The sequence below is a fragment of the Falco cherrug genome, chromosome 5, assembly GCF_023634085.1.
Source record: "Falco cherrug isolate bFalChe1 chromosome 5, bFalChe1.pri, whole genome shotgun sequence".
Lineage (NCBI taxonomy): Eukaryota > Metazoa > Chordata > Aves > Falconiformes > Falconidae > Falco > Falco cherrug.
The window spans coordinates 57,401,102-57,423,773 of NC_073701.1; the positions used below are offsets into that span (position 1 = coordinate 57,401,102).

The 22,672-nt window shown below is 38.0% G+C and overlaps 1 protein-coding gene across 9 annotated transcripts in view; it reads left to right on the forward strand.

Moving 5' to 3' along the window:
• CNOT2 (CCR4-NOT transcription complex subunit 2) overlaps window positions 1-22,672 on the forward strand; it is a 91,520-nt gene that overhangs the window by 13,453 nt on the left and 55,395 nt on the right. For 3 of the 9 annotated variants that reach the window (XM_055710810.1, XM_055710815.1, XM_014283008.3), the window contains exon 2: window positions 20,976-21,048. The exons of 3 other annotated variants lie outside the window; for them this stretch is intronic. The gene's annotated coding sequence lies outside the window, so the exon portion shown is untranslated. Of the gene's footprint in view, window positions 1-13,115; window positions 13,195-20,975; window positions 21,049-22,579; window positions 22,621-22,672 lie in introns of all 9 variants that reach the window. 3 more of the 9 variants (XM_055710812.1, XM_055710816.1, XM_055710813.1) reach the window with 2 other exon arrangements.

The following is a 22,672-nucleotide window of genomic DNA, read 5'->3' on the forward strand; positions in this document are numbered from 1 at the left end:
TTTCTGTTCCTGTTGTGAAGTCTTAATTCCTCTTCTGGTTTCCTCCTCCCCTGTGTCCTAGCTATTCTCCTGATGGCACCCAACTGATTTTCAAGAGAATTAAAGTATTTCTCAGTCCTGGGATGAAGAGTCCTTAACTACTCTGCAGCTGGGCTTACATCCACGCTGTCACACAGAGGTCTCATGCAAGAAGGTGAAACGTGTTATGGAAAGGCTGAGAGAAATTGTGGAATACTGTAGGATCTCAGTGTAGCATGTGAGTGTTGCAGAGCCTTACAACCGAAGCAGACTTGAGCATGTATTCCTTGTGATGGTACACAGTGCCTTCCTAAGATAAGGGCATGCCCTGCTTGTGAGTGTTGCACAGCTTTCAATACTAGAGCATTCCAACAGATGAGATATTTTAAAATGTTTTCAGCAGGAGGAGGGTATTTTCTTGTTCAAAAACATCCAGAAATTATTAAACTATCTTAGCTACTTTTAAAAAAAAATAAAATTAATCAGTTTGGCCTGAAAGATCATTGAAGGAGGTATTTGGACATAAAAGGTTTGTGTATTCTGTAATTTGGCCAAGTGAATGAATATGGGGTCTTAAAAGCAATGACAAAAATTATCCAACACAGTATTACTGCCTATGCTGTCTGGAACAATATAAGTTGCTCTTAAAAGTAAAAATGAATCTGTATGTTTTCATAGCTTTTTCCTTCTTCCCAAATAACACATTTGAAGGTAATTTTAAACAAGACCCAGATTAAAGTGCATTTCATGTGCATGCAGTTTATTGTGCAGCTCTCTGAATATAGAGTATAAGAAGAGCTGTAGAAAATTTCTGAAAAACGGTTAGTCTAGAAGTGATGGTTAAACCTGAAATTACAGGATTGTTTTCATAATTCCTAGCTTCAAAGCATGATATGGTTTTCAAAGTGAGTTACCTGCCCAAGATTTCTTTTGAAAATGGCAGTTTTGGAGTTATTAATGGAATGAAATGCTTAGAAAAAGTATTTTTGCACGCTTTTTTTTTTTCTCTGACAAGAAGGTTCACTTGAGGGAAGTTGTATCAATGGGAAGATTACTTATTTATTTAGGAAAATGGAGTGGAAAGCAGAGCTTAGCTGTAACTTCATAGTTATGGAATGGCTACCGTTGCTACATTAAAAAAAAGTTTGTATTGTAAATGAAGATACTTTAGTTGTAAGGGTTTGAGAGCGTTGTGTAGTAAGGAAAAAGGGTGAAACAATTAAAGAGCAAGTTTTTGCTACAAGAGGAGTGGATGTTCTTGAGTGGGGTGAAGGTTTTAATTGTATTTGGTGTGTTCACCTACGTTAGAAATATCTTGAAAATAATAAAGGTGTCTATTCAAGTAGTATATGAGTTGTTTTCTCCTCTTCTTTGTATTGTACAGGTGAGACAATTAATACCCAGACTCAGCTATAAATCTTTCGGTGTCAATTTAAGTTCCACATTTATCCCAGTATCTTCCTCCACTTAATGCTTGAGGTGAAGTTTCTCTTTTCTGACTTCAGCTGGCCAAAAGGTAGACGTCTAGGACTTTGGAAGTCCAGGGAAAGAAATGGAATCACTTCTTATGTATCCTTGAAAACACATGAATATACCAGAAATGAGCTGTTGTTCACTGTTCAGCATAACTGAAGAGAGTACGTTTGATACTGTAATGTGAATAACAGATCATACAGTCAGTTTAAGTGCTGCTGTACCATTTTCCTCCTTTTCACACTACTGGCAATATGCAGATATGCTGCAGATAATGAACAATCAGTAATTTTCTCTAGGATGGACTTAAAATGTGTAGCCGTGGCATTGTGAGTTGCTGGAGGAAAACTTTACCGCTTTATGCTTCTATTTCCAGGTAGAGATATTTTTTTTTTTTTTTTAATTTTTTTTTTTCCTTGCAGGTCTTGTTTTTTGCCTGTAACCCAGGGTTTTGGTAAAACTCTTCCAATGTAAATAGGCAGTAGTGATGCTAGGCTTGTACTAAAGTGTAAGAACCTAAGTAAGTCTTGTATCTCTATAGCAATTACAGTATAATGTATTAACAACTGTGAAACCCTCGGGTAATTTTTTTTTTTTTAAAAAAACAACACAACCCCACAAACCAGCCAGCATGTAACAATGTATAGTCAGTGGAATCCCTGCAGGATTATGCATTTTTTTTGAAGACTGCCTCCATGTGCCTGTGTGAGTAGTGTTTATTGAGATCACGAATGAGAATGTGGTTAGTGCATTTTCCTGTAAGGGATCAGTTCTGGACTCATGCTTTCTTCTCCCCTCTCCATCAGGCCTGTGTTGTGGTGTTTGTCCTTCTCGGTGAAGGGCCTGTATTGAATTATGGTTTGTTTGCCAGCTCTTCACTAGCTTCTTACTGCTTGCTCCTCAGGCATAGTGCCTCTGGGATCTTTCCTCTTTAAGCCTTTGTCTGGGAAACCAGAGTCTATAGTTTATAAAAATTGTTAAGATTCTTTTGGCTGGAAACTGAAAAATTTTTAATGTATAGTTTATAATGGCATGTAGCGTTAGTACAGATTTGTTAATTTTGCAGACCCTTAACGTGTGCATCCCCCTTCACACGCAGATATATAAATCACTGCTGGTTTTGACAAAAGATGTTTTAACTTCCAGTTTTGTTCTTAGTTTTAGAGACTCTGAACAGTATAAATTGGATTAGGTGTAGAATATGCAGAACAAAAAGTTTGCAAGCTGTGTAATTTTTGCTCAGTTAATGACTTGACGTCCTCTAATTTTGTGCTTGTTTTTAGAGTTATTGTGGAAAAGCCTTTATCAGTCCACCATGCTAACAGTATGAAGTTAGCCCAACGTACTGACCTTGCTTATAAAAACCTCTGTAGAATATGAGGTAGAGTTCTGGTCACCAATTCCTGTCTAACAAATTTCTCAGTCAGGCTACACTGCCTTCCAGGTTTTTTGAAGGTTTTTTTCAAATTGAACTTTTGTCTGTGTCAGGTCAAGTATTTAATTTACTCAAGAATCATTGAATTTTTGTAGTGTTCAAATTTCTTTGTGATGTGTTTGTCCTTTAAATTGGTTATTCAATTTTACAACTGTAGAAATCTGCTTGATACTGATGGACTTAAGGTAAACATGTACTGTGGAAACTTTTTTTTTTTTTAAAAAAGTTCTGGATCAGTAAAATATAATGGTAAAAAAAATATATCTAATTTTCTGAAAAGAGTTAAGATATGGAAGTTGTTAAGGGAGCCTCCATTAGGGTGGGAGAAGTATATTGCTTCCATATACATCATGTAACTGACACATGTTAATCATGGTGCACTTCAAAGGAGTAAACTACTGAAACGGTTTCTTTCATTTAGGCTTTTATCTTGGGATGTTTGGTCATAATTTAGGAACCTTTTACTCTGAAAGAAAAGTATGAGTGGGTTAATTGTATTTAATTGAAAACTTTTTCTTAAAGGATTTTTTTACACTGGAGCCATACCAAATGACATTAAATGGTAACTGTGCTAATTAGAAAAGACGAGGATCTTTCATACTTTAGTTAAAACTTTTAAGTTTCATGCGGTTTTGAAGATTCTTGAAAGGCCAGTTCTTTTTAAAAGTGAAATTTCTTTGTGTTAAGCATCGGCCTTGCTGGATTTAATTTCAGTATTAAAACCTATAGTTTCTCAATATTGCAGGTAATAGATTTAAGAGTGAGGTGAAATTTTATTTTTTTCTTCTTGTTACAGGGAGGTCTATAGAGATTTCTGGAATTTTTGTATATTTTAATTCTGTAGTGAAAAGAATATGTTTACTCTTAATTTACAAATAGGAGTTGCAATCTCCAAACTTCTATGCCATCAGCTATATGTTACAAAATAGGGCATTTGGTTTTTTACATAGGTGGTTTTTTTTTGAGGGATAATATAACCTGAGATTGTGGCTTTGCTACATTTTGCATTCTTGCACGACTTAGTAAACAGTTCTCAAGTGAACTTCCTTATAGAACCTTGTTATGGGAAAAATAAAATTTGGGATTGCATATTGAAAGGTGCCTCAAAACACCTCAAACCCACAGTGTCACTTTCATTAATCCAAGTTAACAAAATTTTTGTCCTCCTGAGATGTAATAAATCCCACATCTAATATGGTGCAGAGAAGTGCCTGTGATATCACTAGCTGTTGCAGAGGACTCTGATCCTGATCTCAAGATCAGAATGTCACCAGGAGGCGTAAATGTAAAAAGCATGATACCCACTTAAAAATATCTTTAGCTTGTGTCCAGATAGGAGACTGACAGTAGTGTCTTCTATTGTCAAGGTCACATTTGTTAAGCAAACACTTTGGATTATTGGGATGCTTAAAACTACCTGATGGACTTCCTAAGTAATGTCTCTGTTATCCCTTTAAGTAAATAATGAATCTGTTAAAGGGTTAACAGGGATGTTGCTTAAGCATTAGGTCTAGCTTTCCTCATTTAGCTCCAAGGACCTTCCCACAGGGTTCTTATGGAAAGTAAATGTCCAGATCCAGGGATTTCCCTGCTGTTGCTGAGTTAGGAGAGGGACAGCTGATTCTGGATCTCCTGTTTTGGGGACAGGTATCTGATCTAGTATTTGCTAAACATACCATACAAAACTCTAGGAGGGTGTCCCCTGAAGTGCTGTTTAAGGGTTTCTAAAGCAGAAGTCATTAAACTGTTCTTTGTTTATATGACTTCTCTGTTTCTTTGCAGCTGGTCTTGCAGCTTACCATTCCAAAGACACTGAGGAATAAGCTGTCTCTTAGAATTATTTTTATATCTCTGCCTTCCTTGGAAAATGCCAATCTTACCATTTATAGCCTGAAAAAGGTGTTTTGTATAGGAAGTGAAAAGCATTAGATGGAGAGATTTTAGAAGAAGTGTGGGAGTGTAAAAAGCAATGAAGGTCTGGGACTATGTGGGCTGTTCAGGACAGTGTCATGTTTTTCTCTCATGGAAGCAAGAGAGAGAAACTGTTTATGCAAGGTGCTGGCTTCCCCTAGAAAGAGATAGGGAAGAATGGTCTAAACCTGTTCTGCTTTACTTCTGTGGTGTCAGCCTTCTGAGTGAAATGTCACCTGCAGAGCAATAGCTTTGATAGAGCCATGTCTGAGCAGACTATTTATGATCATCACTGCCACAAAGCACTTTCTGCTTCCTTTTTTTCCTTCATTCATAAAAGCTTCATGGCAAACAACGGCCTGCCAGCACAGGTACCTGTGTGACAGGGAAATGAGAAAATAAACAGGAGATCCTGCCAGTCTTTAAACTGGCTACAAAGTTGCTGTGAGAACCAGTGGAGAAGTTGGTTGGCAAACCCTGCTCTGATAAATCTGGGAAGTTGTTTTTCACTGTTCATTGCTAGACAGGCTTGCAAGCACTGCCTCAGGCTCTAACAATTATCTCCGATTTCCAGCAAGGTAGCTGAATTAAAGAGAACTGCTACATCAGGGAGAGATGGGAACAAGTTTCTAAAGAGATATTTCAGGTAGTTTGCTGGGCTTTTGTCCAGCTTAAATGTCATCTAGGAAGCTATTGCTGTTCTTGGTCCTTCTCACAAAATTAGGTTTTGGAGGTGGGAGATGGAATGTTTCATAGATGGAGGAAGATCCTGGCTTGCCAACTAATTTAAATGTGTCATTGAAGTAAGATGTATGGTCTGTTCATGATGCGAGTAATATACTTCATGGAGTATCCATTTGAAATTGCCCAAGTTGAGGTGAAGTCCAAGATACTTTTCTGTATAGGGTGCCTTTTCTTGTAACTGTTCGTAGCCATTATACTTTTGTGCAGTATTTCCAGAATAACCTCTGCATTTTTCCTCTGCTTTGATGCCTACTTAAAGGTGAGTATCATGTCAGTAGGCAAATGTGTAGAAAGTCCTGTTGTTTTCCATGTCACTATTACTTTTTTACAAAATTCACTTGATAAGCTACTAACCCAAAACAGAAAAGGTTGATTGGGACAAATCTACAAAATGAGTTATGGTAAAATAAACTTTATGGGAAGAAACTTCAAATCTGTTGTCTTGCGTTCCTCTGTTTTTTTAATTTTTGTTTTTGTTCTGGTTTTATCTGTATGCCTGTCTTATCCAAGTGTAGCTTTCTGATATTTTCCTAACATTCAAATTACTTCTCTTCGTCTTTAATTGTGTCTGTTTCCAGGAGCCAGACCTTCTGCCTTTCTAGTAGCAAGTCCTGGCTTTTGGCTGCAGTAGGCTGAGTATCTGTTATAATAGGCTTATAGAATTTAGTTCTCCACAAGTAACAGTTTTTGTAGTAAGTTGTTTGTCTTACTTCTCAAACTTTAAATAGGGAAACAGAAGCTGAATTCCTTGCATTCTATCCACAGGGAGGGAATGAAGGAGGGAACCTATGCCATTCAGTAAAGAATATAAAACTGGGATTTGCCCTTTTGTGTAGTAGCAAAATATGCTAACAATTCCCCATAAATTTTGTTTGTGTTATTACTCTCAGCTGGTTAAGGTCTGTTCTAACTATTCTGTACTAACAAATATTTAGTGAAAAATTTTAGCTTTAGAGGCTCATTGATAGTATGCAAAGGAAGGAAAAGTAGACTAACTTGTATGACATTAATTTTCATTGTCAATCTTTTTATAAAACTGTTAGCGTCATTTTACTTATCTGTTGCTTTTGGTGTTCAAGTGGTACTGTCTGAGACCTTTGGGGTTTTTCCCCTTCTCAGTTGCTCTTTATGTTCTCATCAGAAGCAAGTGAAAATGGATGTAGGGCATATCCAATTCAACTCAAAGTAAACTCTAAAAGAGACCTAACATTTAATAATCCTGTCATCTAAACATAAAGTGTTCTGTTATGCTTTATTCAAATAATTTATTATGAGAATGTATTGAACTTTCCAAAAAGTTGTTTTGCGTATTGATATTGTAACTTAGGACTTACTCGAAGTCCAGGTATGTACAAGAGCAGAGATTATACAAATAATATTTTTCAATTGATTTGTCATGGAAGGTTTTAAAATACTTTTGTTGTATTGTTACAGGAGCTATTTTTAAGGGACGAAAGGCCAGCAAATGTGTAGCAAGAAAAATTTGAATATGAGGCAGCCTGAGGATGATACTATTGGGAAGACTTAATACAAATATATATTTTTATATTTAAATCCATGTAAATATCATTATCTCTAGCATTGACTTTGGAACACTTTTTGAATGTTTTATTATGCATACATATCTTTTAATCTTAATTACATATAGTTAGTCAAGATCATCTCTGGATACTCATTCCTAGAAGCTTAATTAATTTTAAATACTGCAGGAGAAGGGTTTAGCATACATAGTAACATTTGTAATACTGAAATTTGATGTAAAGCCTTAAGCATTCTAATGTACCTTCCTTTAGAAGAATGGTTCTTAATATATTGTAAAATAATCAAAGCAGTGCTCTATATGGCTCTATTTATAAGATTGCCTGTGTAATGACTTATTTTTAATTACAAGATCCTTATGCTTTCAGACATATCTGTGCGTACTTCAGAAAGGGAGCTTTTTTTCTTCATTTGTCTTCTAAATACTACTAGTGGCTTAAGAACTGATGAGTGGAATTACTGCTCTGGTCTGTCAACAGATTAAAAGTGTGGAGTGGCATAGACAATACTGAAGCAATAATTTGACCTAATGAGTTCTTGCATTGTCATCTGCAATACATCAAAAGAAAAGTTTGCTATTTAGCTCTTCCAATTTAAAGAGCAAAAGGCTGAATAGTTTTCTGACTTGAGAACTGATCGCGTTTATGAAAGAGGAAATGAGTAAGCTTCATGTTGTTCCTAGGTACTTTGGATTTACTGTCCAGGAATAAAGATGATTTTTCTAATCAAAGACAAAATAACCTGGACACTGATCAGCTGGAAGAGATGTGCCAATTAGTTAATTGACAGTGCTACCTTGTCTTTCCTATAAAAGGAATGTAAAATCTGGATAAGCCTTAGAAGGAGTAATTATAGCCGTACTTTTTGCAATTAGATTTTTGTATTTTTGCTTGATAATTATAGGTACTCTGCAAAGACATATGTTTTAAGTTATCTGTTGCCCAGTGTTGAAAAGTAAGGAATAAAGTCCGCATTTTCAGTGTACCTGGCCAGACAGTTATGCAGGTAAACATTCAGTTAGGAAAGAATATGCTAAGATATTTAATGTGAAAATCAGCTTTTCTTGAAATTTCTGTATGAAGGATATGTTATTACTGGGGAGTTGTAGATCATGGTGCTTTTCTTATATTTTTCACGTTGAATTTTTCTTCCTTGCTGTCTCTTTAAAGCAAGAGGAGGGAAAAGGCTCTTCTACAATCCTCTTTTCCTCCTTAAAAAAAAGGGGGGGGGGGGGCGAGGGGAACTTAGTTTTCAGACCTTAATTTAGAACAAATTGGGCCCTTTTGGTATTGATAAAATTCCCTGTGTGTAAAAGCACCTGCATTTAGGGATGGATTGGCCCTGATCCCATGCTAAACATAGCTCGACTTAAGACATGAGTTTCTGATGGCAAATTGTGTGTATAGTGTTTCCACTTGAGGAGTAGGTTGTGTGAAAAGTAAATAGAGGCATGATAGAAGGGACACTGCTGATTGGTTTTAAGTTGATACTTTTTAATAACACCTTTTGAATACTTTAGCATGAGGCCTTTTTATTTACTCAAATACTTCTTCCCTCCCTGCATCTCAGTTGCTGATCTACAGTTTGCTGCAGAAGCTCTTTTGATTGTCAGCAAAGGTATCTTGCTTGTCTGTTCTTCTCCTCACGCACCCTTTGCTGCCTGCTGGCTCTTCACGGACAGGATTGTTTCTGCTGTTTGTTGCGGTTGGGTGCTGCAGTTGGTCTGGGTGCACAGGAGTGTGTGAGCAGTGCACAGCATCTGTGGATGAACCAGGAAGTGCCAGTAAGAGTGAAACCAGTGACCTGCAAAGTGCTCTCAAACCAAATACTCAAAATACTGTTAGTATTTTTGCTTAACTTTTGGTGACAATTAGGCAATTTTTTGCAAGCAGAACTGACAAGTGCATAAACCACCGTTTCATGGTTTTAATAAAGTCTGTAAGAGATATTTATTGAAGTCATGTACTTGTGTCTCTGTAAGGAGTATGTGTATTTTAAGGGTGAAGGCATGTCTCCTTATCCTTGTAATAATAAGTCCTACTTAGGAGATCTGTAGCTGTTTATCATGAATTGCACTTTTATTGTGCTCTGTTATTGTTGCTGCATTACTGTAAAATTGCTGTACTGGCAGCCTAAAAATAAGGGCATTTTGGGATTATCTAATATCCACTTAAATAGCGGTGGATAAAATGCTTGAAACATTCATGGGATATTGTACTGTGGTGTTAGGTTGAATGGAAAATTGGAGAAGAAAAATATACCTGTGTCTGGGCTATGTTGATTTGAGTGAATTAAACTAGCTCTGCATCAGTGCTTGACTGTGCTAAACTAGCACAGGTGTGTGTTTGTAGCTCCACTTAAACATACGATGCTTGAAGAACTAAGGAGAAGGAGACTTGGAGAAACCATAATCCATTAGATGAAATTGAATGAAATCCAGTTTCAGTGTAAAAATAGATTTAGCTGCAGTGATGTATACTGACCAACTTCAAACAAGAAAGCAGGAATAGTGCAGGTGTGCTCAGGTGGGTGGTGTTGATTCACACTGAACTCCCAGTGTCCAGAGGCTGAGTTGTTGTCCCAAGTGTCTCGGTTCCATTTCTGCGGACACTGTGCCAAATGCTGCTTGTGTTCTAAAGACAGCGCTCAGATGCTGCGTACAACAGTTTGAGAGATCCTTAGTTTGCTTGTTAACATCTTTGCCCAAACTTCTTATTGAATGCAATACTCCTTTAACTATACTTAAAAAAAAAAAAGTTACTTTTGCAGGTTTCTGACGGTTGTGAGGATTGTTTTACCTTTGAGGCATGAGCCACACGTGTGCTTGCACAATGATCCTTGTAAGTACACAGCTACTTGAACTAGAGACCTCTTCTCCTTTGTAAGTGGTGTTTAGCTGGAGTGTTCTTGGTGCCCTGCCCTATTTGCTGACAACACTTCGCTATTTTTGTTTTTCCCTGAGTTGTACAGTTTTTCATTTGGAGTTTCTGGCCTTTAAGTCTACTCACCCTACTTGTTGTTGGTATCTGTGGTAGTGGCTTCATAGTCTTTTTCAAGTTGTGTGAGGTATAGGGCCAAAAGGTGGTGGCTAGGTGCAGAAGCTTCTTTTTAACTCTTCCTTAAACAGCAGATGATGGATGCCTGATAAATTAACCTGTCTGGGCATGTGCTTCAGGCTGCAAATTTGTGCAGTATGTCAGTGGATCTCTGTCTTCCCCACATCATCTGGAAGTAAAATAATTGACAGGTCTTGTGCCATCTTTGTCCTTCAGAGGAAGCACCACCCCCAGGTGCTAGGGGGACAGTGGCTTTACTTCTAGGATTTAACTGCAGGCATGGCAGTGTCTGGTGCATTAGAAATAGAGGAGGGGAAGGGAAACATCTCACAGCCTCGTGGATGCTCTGCAGTAGCTGGTAGGGGCTGGGCTGTTCTTACCTGCTGTGGTAGCCAAAACCCAGCTGTGCTTTGCTGCAGACTTCAGTTTCCTCAGTTCTTGGAAAGAAAGGTCAGAATTTCCAGGCTTGTAGGGGGGTATTTTTGGTATTGCCTTCATGTCTGGCTGTTGACAAAATTGGAGAAGTTTTAATAGTCAGAGTTTAGGGACAGGTGTTCTAAAAAAGCCCAGGATATGCAAGACTATACCTGTGTCTTTCCAAAATGGTTATGTCTGTTGTAGAGGATTTAATAAATCTGTGGCATTTGGTGTGAAAGCAGATGATCTTTCATTTTTTCAAGGTTTTTAGCTGACAGTGATTTCCATTGAGCATCTTTTCTTTTGCCTCTTCCCCCACCCCCCAGTTAAAGTGGATTTTATACTGCTTGAAGACCTTAGCTTCAGCTTTTCCTTACTTTCTGTTTAGACTTGCAGAAAAATACTGTCAGTTCAAGGTTTCACAAGCATTACCTCCAGTACCTATGACCCATCTGTATTCCCTTGTTGCTGTGACTAGATGTCCCAGCAGGTTCATATCACCTGCTTTCTTCCCCCTGCTTACTGTTTCCTTTTTCTTTAAATAAAAAAACCCCAAACCACAACAAACTCTCTCCTGTTCTTGATAACACTTGCCACAAGTCTTACCAGTTATGCTGCTACTATCCTACAGTTCATCACTACTTTTACCTTTCTGGAGTCAGAGTGTGGCTTTCAGCTGTACACTGGAGAAAGTTTCATTGCCCTGCAGAGGGGAAGGATTTTACAGGCTGTTTTTCTAATATTAAAAAGGAAGAATGTTGTGGTTTAACCCCAGTTGGCAACTAAGCACCACACAGCCACTTGCTTACTCCTCCCCTCCAAGGGGGATGGGGAGGAGAATTGGGGTAAAAGGTAAAACCTGTCTGTTGCGATAAGAACAAATTAGTAATTGCAATGAAATATAATAACAACAACAACAATTATGATGAAAGGGAGAGGGAGGGGGAGAGAAATAAAATCCAAAAGGGGGGACACCCCCCCCCTCCCCAAATGATGCACAATACAACTGCTTACCACCCACTGACTGATCTATGCCCAGGCAGTCCCTGAGCAGCGATCGCAGGCCCTGGCCAACTCCCCCCAGTTCACATGCTCAGTATGACATTCTGTGGTGTGGAATATCCCTTTGGCTAGCACAGGTCAGGCTGTCCTGGCTGTGTCCTCTCCCAGTTTATTGTGCCCCTCCAGACTTCTCCCTGGCAGGGCCCGAGAAACTGAAAAGTCCTTGACTTATTGTAAAGATTACCTAGCAAACTAAAAACATCAGTGTGTTATTAACATTATTGTCATACTAAATCCAAAACACAGCATTGTACCAGTTACTGAGAGGAAACATCAACTCTATTCCAGCCAAAACCAGGACAAGGAGAAAGAGGGAGACATACTAAACTTGGAGCATTCATCTTCTCCCCTCCCTCTTCCTTAGGGCTTCAGCACTGGCCGTTCTCTTGGCCAGTCAGGAAGGAGATCAGTGTATCTCTTGATTTCAAGATACTGGAATGGAAATATGGAAGTGAGCATCATAGAGGAAGTTTTTTTTGTTTTTGTTTTTTTTTTTAGTGATGCAGATCTGCTAACAGTAAAATATCTGGTTCATTGGCTTCCTTATGGCATTAAGATATGATGACATGGTCTCCATAATAATGAAATAGTGGTCTCTTAATTAAAAGAGACTCAAGAAACTGTATTCTTGAGTTGAAGCATCATTTTTTTTTTTCCTCAATGGAGGACTAAACTTCAAGCCCAGCGCCCAGAAATTTTGCTCATGTCCCATCAGTTGGATGCAGCTGACTGGGCTGATTCTGGACACAGTATCTGTGAAGATTCTCCTGTCGTCTTGGATTCAGAACCCTGTTCAGTCTTGGGCTAGAACAGGGATCCTCAAACTTTTTAAACAGGGGGCTGGTGCATGGATTAGGTGGCAGGGAGTCATCTGCGGCTGTTTGGTTCCCCCCCAACCCCCGGTGGGGGGTTCTGTAAATACCGGGGGCCAGATTGAGGACCCTGGGGGGCCATATCCAGCCTGCAGGCCGTAGTTTGAGGACCCCTGGTCTAGGTGCTTATCATACCACCTAGACTAAGGCCCTTAGGATTGTCTTCGTAACAGATTGCTCCTTCCAATTTAAAATTTAATTTAAATTAGCTTAACTTAATCTAGGATGGGATGCACAGGTCTTGCAGTTTAGAGTTGCTCATCCCAGTGAAGCAGAAATGTCACATCAACTTTCTGGAGTGATCATCTCTATCAGTACAATATAGCAGTATTGAAGAAAATACTGTGAAGTCACACGGTGTTTAGAAGGACCAAAGAAATTAACATGTCAGAGGTTGAGTTTGCCTTTAGTTTGTTTTCTGGGTGTCGTGAGTACCTTAGTAGAAGTCTGAGTCACTTCATGGCTTTGAGTTTGAATGGGAGACTTGGACCAGTGTATTAGAGGTGGACATGTACAGGTGGATCTCTGTCAGCTCTGCTTAACATATTCAGAAAATAATTCTTGAAATAACAGTTCTGTTAATTATAGTGCTGCAGTGATGTGTGTTGGGATATGCATGCCTTGAAGAGCACAGCAGGGTCAAGATTTGCCTTGGACCAGTGGGAAGGTTGGTTGCTCTTTTAATTACTATCCATACTCCTGTTTGGACCTGCTTCTGCATCTTGTTGGGAGCCTGAAGTACTTTTCAGTTTCCTTTTTCCAGCAGTAGTGTCTTCCAATTTTTAGGATAATATTAATTTAATGTTTCTTGAATTAAAATTTGCAATTAAAATAATGATTGCCTACAGTAGATATTTTGAAATGTCCTTTATTGATAGGAGAACCACTGAAAACCAGCTTGAGTGGTTTAGGTAGCTGTAATTTCCAGGTAATGGAACAAATAAGTGAGACCATAAAATTATGTAGTATCAACAGGAAATTGTATAATGTCATTGACACTGTAAATGCTTACCTTTACTGGCCCAAGCCAGATACTTTCTTTTTTTTTAATTACTTCTTGACCATATACCCATTTAAAGTTCCTTTTATCTGCGTGTTTATTCTCATTTTAGGTTAATTCAGCACTGGAAATGGCTCAGTATCAATATAGCGATGGCAATTTAGTCACATTTCACATTTTGCCCTGTTATGCCACAGTAAAATTGTTTTCTTGCTAGCATGTTGTCCAGAGAGACTACTGGTTTTAATTCTTACCATTGATCAGGTCATCGTAGGGAGCCTGTGTTACATCTGTGCAACGTGGGCTGAGTCAGTGTCTTCGGAATGCTGCAATTTTATGCATTTTTGTGGTGACATTTACTTGCCCTTTTTTATCCGTTTAGAAGATCTTTGACAATCTGAAATCTAACTAAATGAATGCTCCATCATTTTTAGTCATCTTTATTAAAAGTAGATAGTCTTCCCATAGGAAATTCACTCTTCAGATGAAGTCTTCAGTGTATGTACCCATCCTAGGTACTGAGGAAAACAGTTTATGCACAGATAAGAGATGCGGATTTTAAGGTTATGTTGTCAGAGGTGCAATATGAGGAGGAATTAAAAGTGAAAGATGAAAAGAAGTTGTCAAATTGTCCAGGCTAATGAAGAAATTTGAAAGGAGCAATTTGAAAAATGTTACTGAATGTGCATATTATTAGACAGAAACTGAATATCTACTTAGGTTTTATGACTTTGAATACCCTTCCATTATTATTTTGTGAGCTTTTCAGGGTGAGGGGATAAAAGAAAGCTTACGTTGTAAGAGTCTTCTATTGTACAAGTTAAAAAAAACAAAACCAAAAATCAAAAAGACCCCCAAACCCAACAACAAAAGCAAATGTAAGTGTTAGCAGTTCCTAAAGCTTTTTCAATCTGTAGTTGGCAGGGAGACCTTTTTATTGAGATATGGATGTATGCACATGTTTGTATGTGTTTATATCTTGATATATGGATTGTTACACTCCTGCCCCTTAACTTTGGTGAAATGAAAATCTTTGTTCTGCTAGGACTGTTAGGTCATCTGGATGATGCAAGTGAACAAGAATGTGGTTGTGAGGTGCCAAGTAGAGCCGTTTATTTTTTTTCCCAAGTAAACTGGACAGAAAAGTATGCAGAGATGTAAATGCTTTGGGATGATCTCTGCATTAATACGTTAAAGCTATTAATTGAAACTTTCCTGCATTATCTTTCTTCATAATAGTCAGATTGTGACTTTTTCTGAGGGGAAGCTGTTACTGTATTTTGGACATTTCTATGGAAAGAAAGGTGATCTTTTTGTTTTCAGCTCCTGAAGTGGTTAAAGGGGAAACTGATACTAGAACAAGCTTCAAGTATTTCTTTTTCCCTATTCATTTTACCTGCATAGTAGGAAATTTTAGAAGCTGTACTTGAATATTTCTGTGCATCTGTACTTACCAGGTGTGACACTTGGGTTACGTAGGTGAACTTGTCCACAAAGTAGCGGTGGTTCTGCTTTGATACCCATCTCCCACTCAAGTTAATATTGGTACTGTTACATAGTAAAAGATAATTGAGTATTATGGATCCTTTGTGTTTAATGTTTGTTTTCTGTTAACTACCCTTTGTGTAGTAGTTTTGTGCTCCTGCCAAAGTTCTACATGTTTGAGCAGTTTGTAAATAATTTTTGATTGTTTTAAGTGCAGGTCATTGGTGCCTGCTCTACTTCAGGCTTCAAGTGCTGCATCCTGAGAAACTAACGGCAATTTAGAGCCGTCTTAGATGAGTGTAAGATGCAGCTGAAATACAGTATGTGAAAGCTTAAGTAAATGAGATGCGGGTAAATACAGTAAGTGATAAACTTTGTTTTAGTTTATTGTGCATGGTTAATTATTCATTTTAGATGGTGGTTGTATTTCTGTGTGACAAATAAAATGACGATATTCATTTTAGCATGAGCCCATTAGAAATCAGGCATGACAAATTTAGGATTATTGGCTTTGTTCCAGTCAGTAAGATCAGAGGAAATGTAAAGTATACTCAGCTAGATGCAGTGAGTAGGTCTGCCTTGCTTATGTTTAATTACTAACAAGTTTGAAATCTGGTTCACCTACCTCTTCAGGCTCCCTTTATAGTCAGTGGATAGAGGTCAGTCTAAGAGTGATTCCTCCCCTGATACTTCCCTTGACTGACTATAAAGCAGGTCTTAATTGTTACTCTTGAAAGCAGGATTCTTCATGCAGCTCGCTGTTTCTGATCTCTTCCATTACTGACAAAGACCTTGTACTGCAGACTTGCTTGGTTTGGTGAAGCATACAAAAGGGCCTCATTTACCTAGAGAAACCTTTCCTTTTTATTTATGCATTACTATAGACAGGAGCTGTTTCTCTGTTAAAAAAAACAAATAAACAAACTAAAAAACCCTCACCAAACAAAAAAAAACCCATTCTCAACAGTTTGTTCCTGAAAATGACCTGCAGTGGTTGGGATTAGGATCTGCAGGTTTTGCAAGTATGTAAGGTTGAAGCATATAAGAGTATTTGATTTTGAAGGAAGGTGTGGAATTGAATTTGATTTTCAACTATAACAACAGTAAATCAAAGTTGAAAATGATGAAATTGTCCATCAGTCAGGACTAATGAGTATAAGACTAATTAATGAGTGTGAAGACTACGCAGAGAATACCTTTCAAAGTAATTCTTCTGCAGGGAAAAAAGCAGGCAACCTTTCCCAGTATTTAAAATGCAAATATTAAACTAATGTATCACAAATAGAAGCAGACTATATTATCTGAGCTTAGCATACAGGAAATGTTATGCAAAATGATGTGCATATTTTAATGTGTTTATACTAAAACACTGTTTTGACACTTTTACTGGGATTTATAAATTAAATAATGAAATCTTTCCAGTACTGAAATACTTCCTGTTGTCCTTACTGTATGTGACCTAACGTCTTAACATCAGACGCGTCTTTGTTTTAGCTTTGCATTAATCCATGTTAAAATTTGGAATGCTTGAAGAAATGTTTTCCAATTTTCCTGTCCCTTAATGTTTTTTTTGGTGGTGTTGGTTTTTTTTTTTTTTGGCTTTGTGTTTTTGGGGTTTTTCCTACTAGGATTGATTTGTATGGAGACAGTTGTCCAAGCTATGCTGTCTGAAATTTGAAGTGGGACTGGGTCAGTATGATCACTGCATAGTATTTCTGAAAATCAAAGGGCAGGGGGAAAGGAGGGAAGCTGATACTTGAGGAGAAGATGTTTAAGTTTTCTGTGCTTCTATCAAATTTATCATTAATACCCATTTTATCTTTTTTTTTTTAGAAGAGATGGTTACTTATTTTTCTGTGACCTTTACTCTGTGTCTAACTTTCTTGTAAAATAGCTCTTAGAGTGCATCATCATTCTGGGGTTTTTTGCTTGGTTTTTTTAGTTAAACTTTTTAAGTACCTAGCAATGTTTTTGTCTCTGTTTGTTAGAATGAAGGGTCAGTCACTTGGGTGAGGTTTTGGAAAAACTAAACCTATGCTATAGATAGAATTTGACTTGGGTATTACTCTGGAAGTTTAATCTGAAAGGGGTTTAGTACAAAACCAACCTGTGCTAAAGCAATGCAGTGTCCTCCTGTGGTGGATCAGAAGATCCAAGTAGAGTAGAAGCAGTGGCAACTGTATTTTAAGAAGAGCTTTTGGCACATGCAGGTATGGTCCATTTAAGCTAAGGAGGTATGTCCTAGACTGAAGCTGCTACTACAGGTTTTCTGGAAAATTGTAGTAGGAATACTTCACTGCAAAACTGGAGGGAAACTGTAGGTTTCATATGCATTTTCTTGGGCCTTGTATTTGTTGATATTTTCCTGAATTATTGTATGATAGACCAGAAACTAATATACCCATTTTGCATAAAAAGGCAAATGCTGAAATGACAAACAGTGCAAATACATAATGAGGACTACTGATTAACAGGGCAGGGATGTAGTGCTTGTTGTGAGTAATAAGCCGTTCAGACCAACAGTGCGTTGAGGGAGAGAGGGAAGCAGACACGGTTCCAGGATGTATACGTAGGAGTGCCTGTGTCCAAACTGTAGTGAAATACCGTTGCTGTATTCACAGATGTTAGGAGCTCACATGGAGTACTGTACTTACAGAAGTGTATTAACTTCTAAAAGGACTAAAAAGGAACATAAGTCTAGCAAAGATGGACCAGAAGAACAGAGAGGAAGAACCAAAGCTGCTCTCTGTTGGGAGTGAGCACAAAAGGAAGGGGAAAGGAAAAGCTGTTCTTTGCCCTCTGGGAAGGAATAAGATCATCATGATGTTTGTATAAAAGGGTTTTTAGGAGGTCAAAGGGAATTTTGGTAAGTATGATCAGATGCTGGGATAGGTTCCTCAGGGAGGTTGTATAAGCTGTTGTGCATCTGAGAGCTAGTAATGGTGTTGCCCAGTAGACACTGTCTCCTGCCTTCTGCAGAAGTGAAAGCTCAGCAGGAGCTAGGAGTTACCATGCAGGACATAGCTGCAGCTGCTAGCCTCTCTTGAGTATGAGGTATCTCTTTGCTAGGGAGAATTTCCCATTTCCTGCAAAATTCTTAATCAGCAAATTAACATCTAATTTGGAAAAGAAGAATACAGCTTGATGCACAGCCTTTGGGCCAAAGAATTCTCATTTTCCATGAAACATGGAGAACAAAAGCCTTGTAATGAGGTGGAATTATAGTGATTTTAATCAGCATAGTTTGTGTATATATATGAAATAGGCTAATATTTTTATTAGCATGTTCTTTTCTTAATATAACGTTATATACATGTGTAACAAAATGATGAAGATTGGCATTTTCTCATTCGAAATGTATTTATTTCCAATTTGCTTTGACTATAGAACTCTCAAGTCATATTTTGGTACTCAAGTAAGGTCCCACTCTTGCTTTATTAACCCTTGTCCCAAAGATGATGAGGTTGGAGTGTTGTGAAATCTAGTCGGTGCCATTTTAATTGGCCTGGTAAAGATTGCATTATAATGGCGTGAGGGCGTGAGGTGTCTGTCTTCCGTTAGAACTGAGTGGAAAGGTGCTTTGGTGTAGCTGGTTGATGCTGTAAAGAGAGGAGAGGGAAGAGCTGAAACCCAGATACTTCTGTGACACTGCCTGGAGAGGCTTTGCAACCCAAGTCCTTTCCCTTCTTGCAAGGGAAAAGGGCAGCCTAGTTTTGTGTTGAAATTGTGGTACTCGGTGATTATACTCTAAAACCAGTTGCTTATGCTGTGACTAATTTTATAGTATCTATTCAGGAAAAGAATATAACCCTTTCTCTCTAATTTCTCTTATGATTTTATTGTATTTGCATGTCAAATATGGTGCATGCTCCCGCTGATAGGGTTGTAAGACTGAAGGAAAGAGCCATTCCACGTATAACAAGTCTGAATTCAATGAAGTAAAAGAAACTTAATACAGTCTGAATGATTACAGCATTAGAAGAAATAATATTGTCAGGTGTATGGCTAGAACTGAAATCATAGCATTTTAAAACAAGTAAAAAAAGCATTACTGCCTGTGGGGTGAGGCATTCTGAGTTTAGAATCTACCTGGGAGTCTTGGAAAATAAAATTTTATGTCTTACAGTATTGGAGCTCTCTAAGGATCCAGTCCTTTGTCAGGTGGAAAGGATGTCTGCCTGTAAGACTTCAGTGATACAATTTTATATCTAATGTAGTTCTTACAGAAATCCCTTTCTCAAAAAAGAAACCTGTGGATTTTCAACAGTATTTAGTATCATTTCTGTATTGTGAGTTTAAGAACCAGCTGTCAGCCACATCCTTGTACACAACAGTGCCAAGTCCTACTTGTGTTGGGCAGTGCTACTGCTCTTTGCTAGTGCTGGCAAAGGGAGAGTGTCTCTGGATCATCTGGTGTAAGCACTCAAGAGACTAGGTCCCTTTGCAGGACCAGGGGTATCTGAAACTTTCTGCCAACTTTATTGGTGTTTTATATTGACTTGGCAACCATTGTAAGTGGAAGGAGGAAGACAGCCGCTTGCCTGCCATCCTACAGCTTCTTTGCAGGATGTGATGAGGCTGGGTGTGCACCAGGGTGATACAGCAACATCAGGTGGCAGCCTCTCCTCCTTTGCTTCCTCCCATTGTCCCACCATTGGCAAACCATGGTTTCTGCTGCATAATTGCTCAGGGACCACAGGGCTAACTGCTGTGGGCCTGGGCAACTCGGTTGCATTCTTCAGGCACTCAAGAACACTCTGACTATGTCCCCTGGCATATCAGTTTACCTTATAGCTGCAGTACCCTCAACTAGTTGTGCTGTGGTTCTTCTGGCCATCACTCTTAACAGAGTGAAAGTGCCTCTTGGCTCTTTGGTGAAAAAAGAATTACAACTTTATCATTGCATGCAACAGCTGATCCCTTCACTAGCTTAGGGTCCTAGAATGCCACACTGCATTCAAGACTTGGGTGATACGGTTTTTCACCAATGTAGTTGTTCGTTTCCTGTACCCATTACAACTGGAACGTACTGATTCTGGAGATCCTAAAAGGTCAGAGTCTCTCTGCTTTCCCAATTGTTTTTTAGTGATTTTTGCCTTTTTTTGGGTGGTTTTTGTTTGTTTGTTGGTGTTTTGGGGTTTTTTATGTTGTTTGGTTTTTTCCTTCTCATTTCTTCGGTGAACCAAGATTTCTGGTGGAAGTGTTTTTGTTCCCTTCCTTCTCCTTTGGATTTGGAAATGTGGATTCTGTGCTTCCAGCTTCTGTTTTGTTTTTTCCAGTCATCTCTGAAAACTGTTGGGGTGTGGATTTGAGCTTCTTCCCCTGTTGTCCCAAGGGTGGTTCAGAAGCGTTTAGGTCTGTCTTGTAAGGAGGCAAAGTTCCCTTTAAGATGTATAATAGAAAGATCCAGCCAGCATTCAAGTCTTATTGGGTTTAGCAAAGAATAAATTACACACAGTTTAAAATAATTTGGGGGGCATTTGTTGTTTCTTCTGTGGTTTTCTTATGAGACTTCATTCTGTATTACTTTTAGAATAACTTATCTTTAGAAGATTGAGGCGTCTGTGCCTTTCTGTTTGGACAAAGGATCTGTAGATATGTTAGATCTCTGTAGCCTTTTAGTTCATATTGCCAACTCCTTTTTCTGGGGAGGGGGGGAGCTTACTACTGATTGATCTTTTTGCTAAGTCTCCAAGGTAGTACTAATTTTGTTTTTAAAATGAAATTTTGACAGTTAATGACTCCTGCTTTACTTTGTGTGTGATCACTGCTTTTTATTGCATTTGCTTTAAAACTACTGAGAAGCTTTTTAATTTAAGTTTAATTTTATATTTTTTTAGGTGCACAAAATGTTTTTGTCTTCCCCCCCACCCCCCCATTTATGGGACAGTAAGAATTGTAAAAAGCTTGGAAGATAACTATATTTTTACTAATGATGTTTTATTAATCTACTTCATTTACAGGAAGTGGTCATCGGTCAAAATTTGCTTACTTCAGCAGAGACAAAAAATTAATGGGCAAAAGTACAGTGAGTAGGTAGGTAGCTATTTTCAGTGCACTTAAGGTTCTTTGAGGAGAACCTTACTCAAAGGGAGTGGGATAGTTATCACAATGTAAGATTTTGCTCTTCAAAACATTCAGGCAGTACATTCAACAATGAGGTGTTGAAGGAAGTGGCTCTGAAGTATGAGATTTTATTAAAAAGTGCCTTGGAATGCTGCATATATGCATTCATGTGGTAGAGAGAAATGAAACAAGTGTATTTATTTTTACATGTGCTTTAAAAATTTTTGCAAGTATTTTTCTTTAAGATTTGTAAGCGAAGTGTTCTTTCTGATAATTTCCCCAATTTTGAACATAGTTTACTTAATGTAAGTTATAAAGGGATTGGGCACAGGCATCTTGTTGTTGACTGTTGGAGTTTTACTGCATTCCATCTGCTGATATGTAGTGTGATAATTGCAACACTTCAGTATATTCTTTTCTTTTACAGTATTCTGTAATCAGAACAAAAATTAGTCAAGGTTCCATGATCGTAGCTTTGCAGCAGTAGTACCATACAGTGGGTGGGTGAGTTCTGCATTTTGATATGTGCATATTTATCCCCTTAATAAAAGAAACAGAATAAATCCTTGATTAAAACTTTCAAACTAACATAGTCTGCAAATAAATGTTCTTTGGAATCCCCAGTGTTCCTTCAGCTCAAATGGCAAAGGCTAAAAAAATCCCCACAAACAACTTTGTTTTGTTCATACCCTATGTGATTATTAACAACATACATTTCTGTATTTAAGGATAGCATTGCATTTAATTCAGTAGAGTAATCTCTGAAGAGGGAAGGTTCAATTTCAGGACTGTTTTGTTTTGTCTTTACATCAGTAAAGTAAAAATTCAGTGGCTTTATTTTTCTTTGCACGTTTCAAACTGTGGTGCTAGGTAATATAGCCAGTTTTTATGTTTGTGGCCTGAAAGTAGAGTAGGAAGGAGGTGACATTTCTAAATGGGGTATTACACTATTTTAAAATCTGTTTAATTCCTGTGACTTAGGAAGGGATTTCAATGGACTGCAAGACTGGGTTAATTAGAGCCTACGAATTATTGGAGGAAAAAAAAAAAAAGCAAATGTGATAAGAAGACATGGAGTTAAAAACATACTAGTTATCTTTAGGGTTTTGCCAAATATCATGTTAAAGTAGCATGGACATGTTCCCAGGAACATGTCATGACATGACGTGCTTAAGATTCATTAAAATAAGATGAGCAGTACAGTCAGTGAAGCTCAAGAACAGCTTGCTTTTGTGTTTTACATTTTGGCAATATGTGTTTGAATTTAATGATACACTGCAGAAAGTCCCAGAAGTAATTTTGAAGAGTTGTTCATTTAATTTGTCATGTATTGTTTGTTATGCTTCAGTCTGAGGATTTAAATGTGAATGTGAACTTTTCTCCTATGCTCTGTTAGCTTTTGTCCCAAAATCCCAAATTGGTTAGGAAAAAGTTATGCTTGGCATAGGTTGGTTTCTTGTTCCTCAGAATAACTTATCAGTGTGTTGCTTTTGCTTCCAAGGCAGCCTCCAGACTGTTTTGGCTTTCCTGAAGCAAAGCTGGGTAAGTAGTTTACTGTTAGAGAGTGTGCCTTTTTGCTAAGAGTCTGGTGTGG